At 38.6% G+C, this 15,545-nt stretch overlaps 1 long non-coding RNA gene across 1 annotated transcript; it reads right to left on the bottom strand.

Annotated features, from left to right (window-relative positions):
- Positions 1–8,805: 8,805 nt before the first annotated feature.
- LOC149917253 (uncharacterized) lies at positions 8,806–14,271 on the bottom strand. The gene is made up of 3 exons (XR_016468025.1): positions 13,573–14,271; positions 11,523–11,594; positions 8,806–8,972 (listed from the first exon to the last, which is right to left on the bottom strand). It is a non-coding gene; the product is annotated as an uncharacterized LOC149917253 (long non-coding RNA).
- Between the last annotated feature and the right edge of the window lie 1,274 nt (positions 14,272–15,545).

The raw sequence follows: 15,545 nt of genomic DNA, 5'->3' as shown, positions 1-15,545 counted from the left end.
TCGTCTCGTGCCGGCGCGCGGCGATCCCAGAAACGAGCAAGCACGCCTCGTTCTTCTGCACCTTTCCAACCAGCCCCTTTGGAGAATTACTAACCAGGCGTTACTGCAAGGCGCTCCTCCTTAGGGCAGCAGCCTTACCGCAGCGCCTCAGCTCGCCCTCCTCTCGGGCTCGTTCCACACGGGTGAAGAAGGACGTTCACTGTGGATGCCCAGCGATTCCCCTTAAAGGCTGAACTAAAACACCGGATTTATCTGATGCAATATCTGTGAACTCAGTCCACTTTTCCGTACAGAAGGCCAGTCTGTAACAACAAAGAAACATAGAAGAGCCTCTTAAGGGAAAAGGACACGAAGCCTACGTAGGAAATATGGAACTAAATTACCTGAAAGTATAGCTTAAGAGCTGATGAGAACAAACCCCATTTGCAGAAATTAGCTCACGCTGTAACCTACCTGTTCCTTTCTGTGTGTATCTCGGCAGCTGCATTTCAGAAGTAATTAAAGTTAATGAGCTGTGCTTTGTGGTAGGACCATGAAAACTTAATTGACATAATTAGTTGTGAGATAGCAAGTGCATCTTCCTGAATAACAACATGTCATCATCTGATAAGAATAATAATGCATTTAACAAATAAATCAAGGCCCTTCTAATACGTTAGTAAAATAATGAAGTGGCACATATGTGCAAATGATGAATTATTAGTTTGGAGACTGCACACACTGTGTGAATAAGATGGATGTGGAAGTGGCCTTTCTGAAACTGTCAGCTATGGCTAAAATCCCGTTCCCAGCAGGTGAAACGGCCACACCGCCCTTCAGAGAGGACGTGCTCCAAACCCTTCCAGCACAGGCTGTCCGCCCTCCGCAGAGCAGGAAATGCAGTGGCTGAAGAAAAGCAGCTTACTTCCCTCTTAATCCCTCCGCATTATGGGCGCTAGGCAAGCAGGAATAAAGATGGATGGAGAAACCAATGTGTGTGTGGCAGGAAGGGAGCTGCTGGATGCAGCACTCAAACCTCTGTGTTTGATCAAAGCATTCAGAAGCTTAGACAGGCAGAAAATGATGATTTATTGCAGAAGTGGCCTTAAAGTCAAATATACACAAATGTGCCTGAACGAAGATTATGAAGCTTTGTTAAGAATCAGCATATAATTTTAATCAACGTGCACCTTTAAAATTAAGTGAACAATACCAGAATTACTGCATCTCTATAGGTAGGGTAATAAAACGCTCAGAGGGGAGAGTTTAAGGCAGAAACAGAGCAACAATGCCCAATGACTGAGAAGAGGCTAGGTCACAAGGCAGTTGCTGGTCATAACAACTTTTATCCCTTAATCAATCTCATTCGTTCCTGCTGTTAGTGTATTGCTTGGCACAAAGAATTGCAGGTCAGAACATCTGCTTGCTGAGTCCAGTCACAGCATAGCAGGACTGGGCTTGGAGGGAGCCATAAACAGTCTGATGGACGTCTGCAAACAATTCATCTGTTAGCAGTACTCAAGGAGATTCTGTCTCCTTTGCAAGCACTCAGGGAACAAACTATGGCTACTTGGAACGCATCCACCTGGCTGTGCACCCTTAGTACCTAGTATTTCACTTTTCTACAGGGCATAAAGCATAGGTCCTTCAGCTCTACAAAAGAGTAGCTTCAACTTTCACAAATGGCCCCTAAAAGCCTGCTGACACAGAGAAGCCTTACACCTATTTATTAGGCTGCAGCAGCACTCAGACACCACTTAATCTTAGTTCAGGAGCAGTAGGTGTTTTGAGACTGAGCTTATCTAATAATAAGAATAAGACAGAGGAGGTCAGCATGTGTGAAAATGAGAGAGGTGTGAGGATGAAGGACCTGCATTTGACCTGCTGCAGAAGACAGCTGCAAAAAGACCAGTCTGTGTGCAAAATGTAAAGACAAGCAGTAGTGAATCACTTCCGATGGAAGTCAAGCGCCAGTGAGCCTCAGATCAAGCAATCCCTGAAACTAGGCAGGCTGTGATTAAATACTATGGTCTGATGCTCTAAAAGTTAATTAAATACAGGAGTAATGTGGGGCTTTTAAGAGCTCTTTTTATGGTCATTAGTTGCTATGCAGCTGAAAAGGGAATGAAATGCAAGTTGGGAAGGCGCTAGCTGAGCAGGGAGCTCTCAGGCACAGTCTTCCCAATGACAGTGCTGCGGGGCTCACTCTCCCTTGTGCTCACCGGGACACAAGGAGACCACTGTCTTGACCTGCAAGTCTCGACATCCTGACATTTTCTACTACATAAAATACCCAACAATTCTCATTGCATTGATGCAGATTTACACCAATGCACAAGAGAGGGGAAGCAGTTAGCTTGAGATAGCGAGGAGTGACGTGTCCCCAGCAGAGGAGCTGGAGCTAGTAGGCCATCAGCTAAAAACTCTAACTTGCAAATACTGTGGCGTGCAGCATCTTCCTTTTGTCAGTGGGAGGAAGGGTCACAATATCAGCAGGATCAGACCTAGCACACTGCATCTCTGTAGGGTGGCAGATAACTGGCAGAACTGCTCTCTGCTTTCCCTCCCGAGCTTCTGGCAGGAGAACACATCAGAGATGTAGTCAGTATTGTCATGCTCTGGTTATTATCGGGAACAGTTCCTCTGGCTGCTGTAATTTGCACTGAGAACTGCAGATGCCATCAACAGATCTGAGGGAGAGGGATTGTAAAGGTACTCTACAGCCTTCTTCCTCAAGTGAGCTGAAACCAGAATTTAGGCTCTAATTTCAGAAATCAGAAACTCCACAAAACTAATTTTGTAGAGGTGCTATTAGACACAGGAAATGAATTGAAACTTTAATTGCTTTGACTAGTATAAGTGATTGGCTGTAATATGGGCTACCTATGCCTATTTCCCAATGCCACTGAAGCCCTAGTAGTGTTCTTTGAATTAGAAACTGGTAAATGGTTTTCAAACAAATTTGACAACTAAGGTGCAGTAGTAGCAGGTTCCTGATAGAATAGCTTTTCATGATCTGACAGCCTCTACTTGCTTTCTGTGGCCACAGTGGTTTCACCTTGAGACAAGAAGACTGTACATGAAACCCCAAAATACAAACCTTCTGCTTCTACAAAGCTTTGAAAATACATGCCAGAATATTGCAGTGGGCTTTGCAAAATGGACGTCCTCAGTCCTCTGACTTCAGAAGTTATTGTTCTACACTCGTTATCACAGAATCATAGAATTATAAAGGTTGGAAAAGACCTCTGAGATCATCTAGTATGATCGCCCACCTAAATCTAGTATTGCCCACTAAGCCATGTCCCTAAATATGATATCTATGCATTTTCAGAACACCTCCAGGGACAACTTCATATAGACAAGTCAGACCCTCATTTCTGGCCTGAAGGACAATACTAAGTGTTTTTAAGAGGTGTATGACTAAGAGCAGGCATATCAGAGAAGAATAATCTTTAAGTACATGTACTCACAATAAAAGATGCATTGATGAAAGGTTAGGAGAGGGCACAGAGTTAATGAAAAATGTCAGAATGTTTCAAAGATTTGCTTGATTATTAACTAGGAACTAACACAATGTACATGAAATCATGGATAATAGGTTGGCTTCACTGTTAAAAGAGAAAAGATGTCTCTTTAATATATTGGGCTGAAAAGAGGGTTCATAATAGAAACACCCATAGAATCTTAATTATAGAAGTAAATTGCACAGACTAAGGCTCCGACCACCCAATTTAGGAATTAGAATGCAAGTATTTAAGAGGCTTAATAGGCCTGCTACTATTCAGCTGTAGATAGCAGCTGGCTTTGGGGGTACTTTAGCCAGAGATGTTGCATAAGAGGGGATTATAATGGAGGATAAATTAAGTAATTTTCAACCACTTCATTACACAATGCTTTCATGTGTTGTCAATCATTTTCAACCCAAGAGGTTAGCCAAAAATTTGGATTTTTAAAAATTACTTACAAAAAGATTCTTGAGTGATAGTCAGGGATTTGCTGCTACAATTCTTTTTATTTACCAAGGACATGTTGAATTCTGTTTTTTTTTTTTTTTTTTTTTTTTTTTAACATATTTAATTCAACAAAAGAGTATGTCTGGGTGTATGTACAGTGATGTGTACCATCTCTGTTATGGCTCTATAAGGGGCTGTAAGATCTCGTATCTTAAATAGAGGTCAGCTACATTTTGCTTCTAGCAGCCATTATTGAGAGTTGACATTGAAACAGAACAGACACGTTTCAGTATATGCAAAAAATACCCAAAGCCCTACTCTAAGTTTTCCAACTCAAGTTTTATGCTTCAAGATAAAACAGCAGTAGAACAGGAATGCAAATGTATATCTTGACATTACTATCAATGGACAGGTTCTGCTGAGATGGACTCTACTGGATGAGAGCAGCACAGGGAAAGACTTATGCTAAAGAGGCCCGAATTTAAAAATGAGTCATAGGTTAAATATTTTTGTGTCCCATCCTGAATGATGCTCCATTTGTTATACTTGCCACAAAGGCTGAAAACATGGACCTTCCTGGCAGAAAGTCCAGACCTTCTCTATAGGCCTTGCAGAGTTATTGCAAACATGCTAAACATTAAGGAAATAAATTGCACTTGGTTTGACAGATTTGACCAGGAGTGTCAAATATAATTCTTGAGTATCAGGGACAAAAGACATCCTTGGGATGATTTCATCCCCAGTATTTCATTCTTCCTATTTGGCCTTCACAACTTTGGTTCTTGGACCACAAGGGCAGCTCTAAGAGCCGTAACAAACAGGAACTGCACAGGTACCAGGGCACAATTACTAGAGATTATTGCCTCTCTGGGAAACCATGGCATTTTCTTCTGTTTTCCTGAATACAAAATAGTGATTTTTAAAAACTGGCACGATCTACAACGACCACTATATAAATGCTCTCTATTATATCTATAAATGCTATCATACAGATTGCTGCTGTCAGGTGTCTTGCTACTTTCTCTTGCCAGAGACAGGAAAATAGGGTGAGAGAAGAAGAAATATGAAAGCCCTAGAAGGTCCCTCTTTACAGAAAGAAGGAATTATATCAATGATATCCATGGGGTGTTTGGGAAATACATGACAAATACCATACTCAGACTGTGACTGGGATGATTTGACTACATAGACCATACATGTTGTTCACAATACTCCTCTTCCCCGTTCACAAAGCTCCAGCTCTCTGACAGCCCTCCTACGAGCACTCATTAGTCACGGAAATGCACATTTCTCCATCTTTCGGAAAGCTACAAACCAAACACCATTAGCCCCTTTCCAGCCATGCTTGAAACAATACACGCTAGCTCAGAGAAAGCAATCTGCTTTAGCCCGAGGAAAGGATCTGTTTAGTCTTTGTTATATTTTGAGTTATTTTCATCCCTGACACGTTCCACGAAAGCTTCCACAACCGTGTACTTCTTACGCTATTTTTAACCCCCATTTAGAAAAAAAAAAATATTAACTCACTCTCCTTTATCTTTTCTTGCTCTAGTTGTCTTTTGTGATTTATATTCTTCTGCCAGTGTGGCTGATAACTTCTTTTCCTTCAGGCCTTGAGGAAAAGGATTCTTTTATCTTCCACAGCTAGTAAGTGTGTGTATATATTCTTCTCAAGCAAGAGTAGGACCTCCTGGGTATTCACTGTTATTTATCACATCACTGAGACAGCAGGATACCTCTGCTAGAACCATGTGAACATACTTTATTTGGCGATTAGATTAGGAAGTTTGAATGTAGTCAAACCAGTAAAATAACACAATATATGCCCTGGAAGTGACTATCTATTCTAACAATCCTCAAATAATCACCTTAAAATTCTAGTAAGGATGCCACTTTGTAGCATCATGCTCTATGTAGAGTTCATTAAACTCAGAGGATCTTTAAGAGATGTCTCTGTAGGAAACAGGAAAAAAAATGGTTAGGAAAGGAAACTAACTTAGGGGTATAATTAGATCCTATGAGCATACCCATAAAGCAGTGTCATTCTAATGCAGTACCCTACCTTTCTCCTCAGAAACGTGACTGCGTTCTCCCACATGTACTAATGAGAGTGGCTGGAGGCTGAAGTTGAGGTTAATTCTTCCTTTGCTGGCTTTCTGAATGTTCCTGGCACCGTTTCGAAAGAGGAAATGCTACAGAACTTAGCAAACATGAGCAAAAATATTTTGCTTTAGAAAAAGCAAACATGCCAAAAATTATTTCCACAGCCATCCAGATATGTTTCACTAAGTTAAAATATAACTCATGGCAAGATTCTATATCCCTGTATAGGCATTTATGCCACAGGGTTTTCCAGTTCACTGCAGGCAGAAGGAGCTCAGTCTACTTTCTACAGTGCCCTGAAAACAGCAGCAGAGGGTGTCACCCATGTGTTGAGCTTAATCATCAGATGAGCAGTTTGTCCTCTGAAATCACCACCAGTGAAAGCCAGATGACACAGAGCAATAATGCTTTTCCATGCTGCTGACAAGAATGATTCAATGGTCCTCACTGATGCCACCTGCTCAAATACTTCTCTCAGCAAGCACCAAGTTTGGAAATGGGAGCTGGTGAGCCCAGCTGGGTCCCACTGGGATGTATTGGAATACGTTCTGTTTATTTTGAGATGAAATTTGCAGGTTTTGACTTAATCAACAGAACTAGTTACTTAGTGCAACGTGCCAGCTGGAAAGATTGGTGCTGCCCCTTTACTAAGCCCACTGTCTTTGGTTCTCCTCTTGTTGCTGAGACAGACCACTGTTAGAGCCAAGGGGTCTGAGTCCTGCAGGGAGCAGAGTACCTCTGTGAATGCAGTGACCAGCTTTTAAGCTACAGCACACTGTGAAGATAATTCAATAAAGATTGACTCTTAACCATTAGAAGGCTTCCTCCTTTCTACTTCTAGCAGTAGCTTTTTGTCACGTTCAAACTGATGAACAAGGAAAGAAATGACAGGGACTTTCAAAGATGTTTCTGGAAAATCTTACATCTATTTTCAGGAACAAAGACACCATCTATGAAGTGGGTTTACTTGAGAGTCTTTTCTTGATTTGACCTCAGACCCAGTGATCTAAGGGATATTCCATGTGGCTTAGAATCCCATCACAAATCAAGAAGTTGTCCAAAGCCCAGGCACAGCTGGGGCAGGAATTTGGGCTGAGAAGCTTCTAAGAAAGACATAGCAAAGCAACACAAAGAATACAAAGAGTTACACAGCTGAAGAAAAATTAAAGGCGTAATCATTTGAGATTTTTCCTTATTTAAGTCAGCATAAAGGGGACAATTGGAGTCACCATAAAAAGCCCAGCAAACTGAAGTGCAGAGGAAATTACTGTGGCCAAGAAACAAGAAGGAGAGTGCCAGTTTACCCACTGATTTCAATGGAAGCCACAGAAATGCTTAGAAAAGGAACAAGGAGTGATGTAAGAGTCAGAAACTGCAGGCTGAGGCCCTGACCCAGCAGGAGCTGAAGGAGTCACAGGCTGACAGCCACAGCCTATCTGGGAACGATTCCCAGATTCAGGTTCTGATGTGAGCTCTGTTCTAACTGAGGCACCTGTGTGCTATATTCCATCCTCAGGCCTTGCCTCCAGTTATTGCTTTCTCTTCAATGACTACTGAAAGCCGAGTGGGATACACAAAATCTACTTTGGCGGGGGGCCTGTATACAAACATTATAGAGATGTATTTTTCATATTAAAATATCAAAAGCAGTGGGACTATTTCCATTACAAATCTCCATTTTGTATCAGAAAATGTTGCCTATTAAAAAACTTACTGTAATATTTGTGACTTTTTTAATCTCTTTTTTTTTTAGCTTGTTTTTCCTCCTTGTGCCAGCTCTAATAAAACCCACTCCTGTCTTTTGCTCAGTTTTTAAAATGTCTCTTGTACAGAGAATTAGCTGGGAAAATGAGAACTGGAAACTGACAACTTCTTTATGTGAATATGCACTGAGTGAAAAAGACAGTGCAGAATGTACAGACATATCCTTGAATATGGGCTCTGATTTGTACTGAAGAATTTGTTCTTCCTTTCTTCCTTTCTCTTTCTTTTTTCCTTTCTTCCTTTCCTTCTGACTTACTTTTTCTTTCTTTCTCTTCCTTTCTCTTTCTTCCTTCTTTCCTTTTTTGACTTGTCATAATAAGAAAAAATCTTTACAGAGAGCTTTTGAAGTAATTACTATAATACGGACAGCAGTTTAGAAAATCCTATCAGTTAAAAAAAAACCACAGGTTAGTTTCCAGTTCCTTCAAAAAGCAATGCTTTTTGGAGTGTTTAGTGCAAAGCTGCAGAGATTAAAACAACAACAACTCCTTAAAAACAGCAACACAGTTTTAAAAATTGTCTCCATCAATACCAGCTATTCATGGAATAGTTCAAGCACATCAGTCACAAAGGGCCCCATCTCTTTTCTATCTTCTCCCTTCTTAGGGAAACTTCTGACTCACTGTAATGTTTTCTGATGATTGACACTCATCAAAAACATTACGATGATGGCAGGGAATAGGTTTATTTCTCCATGATAAATATTCAAAATAATCCTTCACCACAGTGAGATATTTCCAGCATTTTGTCAGTATATCTTTTCAGGCCAAATAAATATCAGTAGAACTAAATGTTGAAATCTGACTCTTGAGATGTGTAGGATGGGGAGGGAAAATCCCATTTTGACTCCTCCCTCTCTATTGTGAAATCTTTATCTGTTTATTTGCTATTGTAGATTGCAGGTAACCAGGTCTCCTGATTCCACTCCAAGTGGAACAAAGTACTCCCACTTCCAGGTAGATGCTGAGGCTTCTCTGTCACATACAAAGGAACACAGAAGACAACAGAGGTCAGGTTCATCCTTCTTCATCTTGGAAGATATTTTGCAGGCTTCTGGAGGTGGTCCTTGGCAACAAGCTCTAGATGGCTTTGTTTAGCTGGAGACTTATGCAGGATAAGCAGTTCATTCACAGAGGAAGTACAGTGCCATTCCCATACCATTCTGTGTATCTGTTTCACAGCAGCAAAGATTAGCAGGTTAAGGCTATTGGATGTTTCAGCCATTAAATATGAATCTGAGGTTGTAGCTGGAAACCCAGGTGCAGGCTGACAAAAGGGATGCAGAGCATCTCCTCCTATGGTCACCCTGGGCTTACTCTGGGCTTATTCTCTTTTATTTCTCCTAACTTGGCCATATGTCTTATAAAACCATAACAGCACACCCTGGCTAAAACCATTGTATTTGGCCCTAGTTTTCCTTTGTGTAATTTCATTAAAATTTGATAGATTTATATGAGGTTGTGGCTTGTGGGTGGTTTATTCTGTTTTTTTGGTTTTTTTTTTAATTGTTGTTGTTTTAATTTGATCTAGGTTCTGTATTACCTCCTTATTTATTGCAATAGGTCTTAATTTGCTAGAAAGCTATCAACAGATTGAGACCAAACTGCATAAATTGTTAATGTTGTCATTTCCTGGTGGTTTTTTTTTTTTTAAGCAATCCCACTAAATTCCAGCAATTACAGTCAACTGCAAAACAATTGCAGCCGTTACTGAACCAGCTAAAAGCAATTCAACAGCTGTATCTTCTACAGCATTACTGAGTCCAGAGACCTACAAATTATACAGACCTCATAATACTAGTTACAATTACAATGTGGCTTATGGAGCATGGATAAGTATGAATTACATGATAAATATCTTCAATTTATAAGGTAGTTAAAAAGTTATTTGTAGTGTAGTGTATTACTAAAGCAAAATTAAACGACTGCTAAAATCTTTCTAACATTTTATGCATTGTTATATATGTGTATTTCAGATTTTTTATATTGCTTTCTTTGCTCTTTATAGAATGTCTGATCCAGATATTAGGTAAAAGTCAGATGCAGAGACATGTATGTACATACAAACACAGTCCTCCATGAGAATTTTGATGTAACTTGCTATATGAAGGATTTTCCAACAGTAATCGAATTAAAAGCAAAAATAAATGTAAGAATACAAGTACGGCTTATTCTTTGTGGAAAAGTACATACCAGGTCTCATCTCCCCTTCACAACCAGGCATAAAAACCAGGTTTTATAGTGTAATTAGGAAATAGGCTACCATTCTTCTGAATCTTTAGTTCTGCTTATTGTAACTGCTGAGCAGCTGCTCAGATTGTTGAATTTGCATTTTAGAAAGCACATCAGATGCAAAGCTAGTAGAGATAGGCTAATAATCTGTTAACTCACATTACTTGTTTCTACAAATCATTACAATAATTTTTCATACAGTGTAGTTTCTACCGGTTTACTTTGCCTTCTGCCATTTCAGATGAATTCATTAATTAAACTTACATTATTTAGCCTAGAAAACCAATACATAATCTGATAGATATTCACACTATCTGAAAATGAACATGATTTAAGATACTGAAACATAAATTAACAACACGGGTAGAAGAAAGCTTTACCTCTCTAAACATTTCCTCTGTGCTACTTTCTGCTGAGAGGTGTGGATTGCAAAAATTTTAAATGTTTTTCTAGTACCAATGGATACAATGCAAAACATTACTGCTAGAAAAATCCTAATCATTTAAAATAATGCAAATGATTAGCAACAAGTGATTACTCACATAGATTTCAATGTAGTCCTACAAAACGACACACCTTAAGCTGTTATTTATTTCAAAGTGTATTATTTCAAAGAGTGGAAGTCACTTACTAAGTGCAGATTCTATTAACAAATTATTTGCATGGGTTCTTCTAATGCTTCCATAAACCTGATGTGAGGACCTGGTCTCAAGCAGGGGCCATTTGTCTTTTGAAGCTCTTTTAATTAATTATTTTTATTAACAGGCAAATGGGGAAGAGGCTTTCCTATTGTAAGTTCAAGTTACTTGTATTTTGCTGAGTGTCCCACCAGGTCTCAATGGCATAACCCAGTGATCCCAGTTTATTTTTTCAATCACTTTGTCAGCTTATTGGAAATAGCTCTGGATTGAGTTCTCCAGATTCCTCAGAGACCTTTCATTCCACCTCTGGATTGCTTCCAGTACACCAGGAATTGTACAGTTATAGCAGTATTATATATAGCAAATCTGCATGAGTTCTGAAGTTGTTCAACAATAGCAAATTATAATTTTTTTTACACTGTAATCACAGAATTTCTGGGAATAAATTTTAAAAAAATATATCCTAAAATTAGACTTGGGAAAGGAAAATTGTAGCAATTATTGGCTTGATAGCTCTTTTAAATATGCAATATAAGCAATATTAAAAATATAAATAAATTATAATAAATATATACAAATACATAATAAACATAGAAAGAAATTCAGTATCTCTGAAACATAACAAGGACCAGCAATTTACATATAAAAAGTGTAATGAACTTAGATAGCCACACCAAAATACTGCAGCAGCACACCTACCAGCAAATGAAAACCATTAATTATTAAACGTCACTGTTACAGTGAATTAGTAAAAGTTGTACTTTTCACAAACAGGAAATCTTGCTGCAATCCAAGCAGCTCTGGTTCTTTGGTTCAGCCCCCTTAAACCCAGCATGTGGAGCTCTCACCTCATTGCCTGCTGAAGCTGTATTCCTTGGGATAATCAAGAATGGTGCTACCCCAGTTAGAGACTGCCAGTGCTGCATGTGAAGCAGAAAAGTGCATTAGCTGAAGTAGACACAGTCAGTAAGGACCTCTTCTTCAAGGAATTCTCAAGGCCAGATGCTACAACAGGGAGCCATAAAAAACGCAAAGCAGTGGAAAGAAAGAGTTCATTTTATACTCAAGTGGTTAACCTGGCCCTCTGCCCACAGATGTCTTTTCTACCCTGCGGGCAGCCCTCTCAAAAGTAAAGAAAGAAGCTTAATTGAGATTAATGGCCTTTTCTACTGGTGTCCAGGGAAAGCCCTAATTAATAAAGCAACACACTGAACAGTGATTATAATTTATAATATGTGAAAACTTTAGAATACTTAAGAACTGACCAACACAACCCTGATTGAGAACTATCTTTCACCTATCTCACTTTACTTGTAATATAATGTACACCTGTCCAGTTCAAAGATAACATTCCAGTGTTTTATGTTTTAAAGCCAATAAACTTATTTTATATGCCAGCATTATCCATACACTTGTTGTAATCACACTTCAAACAGTTAGGACTTGAAATCAGCTTACTTTATGGTCACAGATAAAATTCCATAGATCTAAGTACTTGCACTCTTACATTTGTTGATTTTGCTTCTAGTGTCAATTTTTAGGCTTTCTTGAAACATTAGTTTTTCTCCACTACCTATCACCTGTAATGACATTATACATTTTCTCTCACACTGTTGTGGAACTACTATTTTCCATATAGAAAAAGGCCAAAAATTTTCACACAGTAACTCCTGCCTCAAACCAATTGTTCACAGATGAATGAGAATGATATCCTGTTAAAAAGTGTACAATTTAAGAAATTCGCAACAGAGATTTAATCATATTGAAAGGTATGCTTATTCAGCCTGAAAAAAATATATTCAAGTGTTGAACAGATAACCAAGTAAACAGCAGAAATGAATCAAGGTATGTGTTATCTTCTAACCTCTCTATCATCGTTACTAGACGATGCTCCACTTTTCCTCAGTAGATAAATCTGTTTAAACAAAGAACCAATAAGTTAATCATTCTTCACCAAGCCTACAAAACTTTCTGCAGCCATCTTAGGGAGAATATAAAAATTTTACTAATACTTTCTGCCTCAGGCTTAGGGTCTCATTCTGTTGTATTAAGAAATGGCCTTTCAGTCCCAGAATGGGAAAGAGATTCATAGAGTCAGCAACAATTCTTCTGTGACCATACAATTAAGCTTCTCTTGCAGACCTTTCCAAAGTTATCCTTACACAATGTATTTATTTTACTCACAAAAATAATGGGCCAATCTTATCTGCATTTCAAGAAAACATTTTAATATTAAAGACTGCATGTTATAATGCTTAATACAAAAGTGGCTGAAACTTCTACCAACCAGGCAGAGCAGAGCAGGACAACCCCTTCCCTTGCCCGATGCCAGTGCTGGCCCTGACACAGCTAGGGAGAAAACAAGAGAGCTCACAAATAATTATATGAGACAAATAAGACAGCTTTAAGATCAACTTTTATTGAAAAATTTAAACTGCATTGCATATCTTCTTTATAACTTCAACATTTCTTTAACCACAAAACAGAGATTCTGTTTAAAAAATCTCTTCGTTTTTGTCACCATTCTAAAAACAGATTATCAACAGTAACAACAATTTTAAAATCCTGGGCTACTACCAAGTCCCCTGGTTCTGCCTGTTTGCAATGAATGGTATAATCTAACAATCTTCTCCAGAGAAGAACCGTTAGTAATACAATCAGAATTTTTCTCATTCAAAATCAACAGCTGCTGTTGATTTTCATCTAATGATCAGCCATTTCCATAAAAATTACTTCAGTTCACAAGCTCTGTAACTACAAATTCAGCCTAACACTTGCCTATAATTTATTTGATCTGAATTCACCCATACCAAATTACAGTGATTGTCAGTGTAACTTAAAAGACAAGATTGCTACCTTAGAATGTATTTTAAACCTCAGAAGAACAAAGTTACTCACCTGAAATGCTTTGAATTAGTCAATATTTCTGTATGTCCATACCTCCTGAACTCTCACAGTCAGTAGTGTATGGATTAAAAAAACAGGAACATCCCAGGTAACCTTTTGTTTGAGAAGCTGCAAGATATTATTCACAAATGGAGATTACCTACTGAGAAGAAAACACAGATGAGTTTTCTTACTGGTGAATCATAGAATCATAGAATGGCTTGGACTGGAAGCAGCCTTAAAGTTCCAACTCCTAGTGAAAATCAGCTAACCACACTGGAAAATATTATGAGCCCTGTGATATTACAATTAAAAGCTTCACAAGAAAAAATATAATTATGGGTATCACCTGTGACAAGACACAACACTGCAGAAAGGCTAGATAAAATTCTGAGTGTTGAAAGATGGATTTAAAGCACCTGTCTCTGGAGAAAACACCTCTGTGTTAACTGACTCGTTTCTGAGGCAAGCTGGAGGAGCTCAGCTTCCTCCTGGATACAAATCATCAGTGGCAACAGCTACAACCTCTGATGCTTCTTACCTCCAAAAAGCAAGATATTTCACTAAATGAAGCAGCAGAAATTTTAGCAAGCAGGACACAGACTATGTGCTGAGGAGATCTAGTTCTATTTCTGACAACATCACAGGACTGCCCAAGGCTTGTTGTATGAATGCCAGTAAACCATATTACAGTCTGTCCTGTGGTTTCACAGTCAGTTACATCAGATAATTCTCTTTAGTTTATATGCTTCTAAGGAATATAAAATTTCAAATACAATTACTATAATATTGAGATGATGAACTGGATACCAGATTAAATGTTAACATTAGAGGATTAAATTTAAGCTGGATCTTACAGTTTTAGTAATGCATTTGGTGAGTTAACTTGACAAGGGAGCAAAGTAAGGTCAGTAGTTAACTGTCTTTGTACTGATTATCCTAGTTCATATTGTTTCTCATAAACCACAGGGACTGAGGGAAATCCTTTAACACTCTGTGGCTGGACTAAAAAGCGAGAAATTGTGAGAGACCAGATCTCAGACTTCCCATTGAAATACGGCAAGCTCTTTCCCTTCAAAGCTACTTCTTTCTGCTCTTAAGAACAGTTCCCAGTGACAGACCATATGGTTTTGCTGAACAGCTTATAAAGAATGGCAATTAATGTTACGAAAGTTGTTACTGAAATCAGTATTCACATTGACTGTATCTGCATGGCAGGCTCAGGTCTCAGTCTCAGCAGATGTTTACACGAAAAAAGTTAACTAGTAAAAACATAGCAAGATATCAGCAATATAATTAAAGAAGGTTAATGTTTAAGATGAAAAAAGTAAGATACTAACTGCACTGTATTGATGATGAAAGTAACCTAATAAAAGAAATACTGTGCTGTGGAAGGGGGATGAACAATACTCCTATGAAAAGCTGGAAAGGCTGTGCTGCATGATACACTATTTACCATTTTAAGATTCTTCCTTCTATCTGTTCTGACCCTGCTGAAGATGTGAGACAGCATGCCCAGAGGACAGCCCATCAGATCTGCAGGATGGAAGTGTCTGGTATCTGTAGCTGTCTCGCTTTCCACAGGAACTAAGGGGGGTAAAGAGGATGTGAGGAAGGCATAATGTGCGCTCACTGAACATTTGTAAAATAATTTTATTACTGATTTGGAGGAAAAAGAAAAAAAAAAGGAAACCCAGCTAATTATTGACTTGCGTGGATAATAGACCTAGAGTCATATATGAAGAGGTTTAAAATCAGCATATTCCATTTATCACAATGACAGTAATTCTGTAGACAGAGAACTATTGAATTTTCATTTTGTTCCACTATTCTGCTTTCGCTATGGAGTTTTCCACTTTTTAGTATTGATTATACGATGATTAAAACTGAACAAGCTGCAGATGGCTCTGGTGTCTTTTCTTCGAAAAGTCTGGCTGGTTTAAATTGCTGTGACATGTCAGCTGCATTAAAAGATTCTGAGATGA

The sequence above is a fragment of the Phasianus colchicus genome, chromosome 7, assembly GCF_987193195.1.
Source record: "Phasianus colchicus chromosome 7, bPhaCol1.hap1.1, whole genome shotgun sequence".
Taxonomy (NCBI): Eukaryota; Metazoa; Chordata; class Aves; order Galliformes; family Phasianidae; genus Phasianus; species Phasianus colchicus.
Note: the sequence above shows the minus strand (reverse complement) of the source record. Positions and strands in the feature narration are given on the sequence as shown.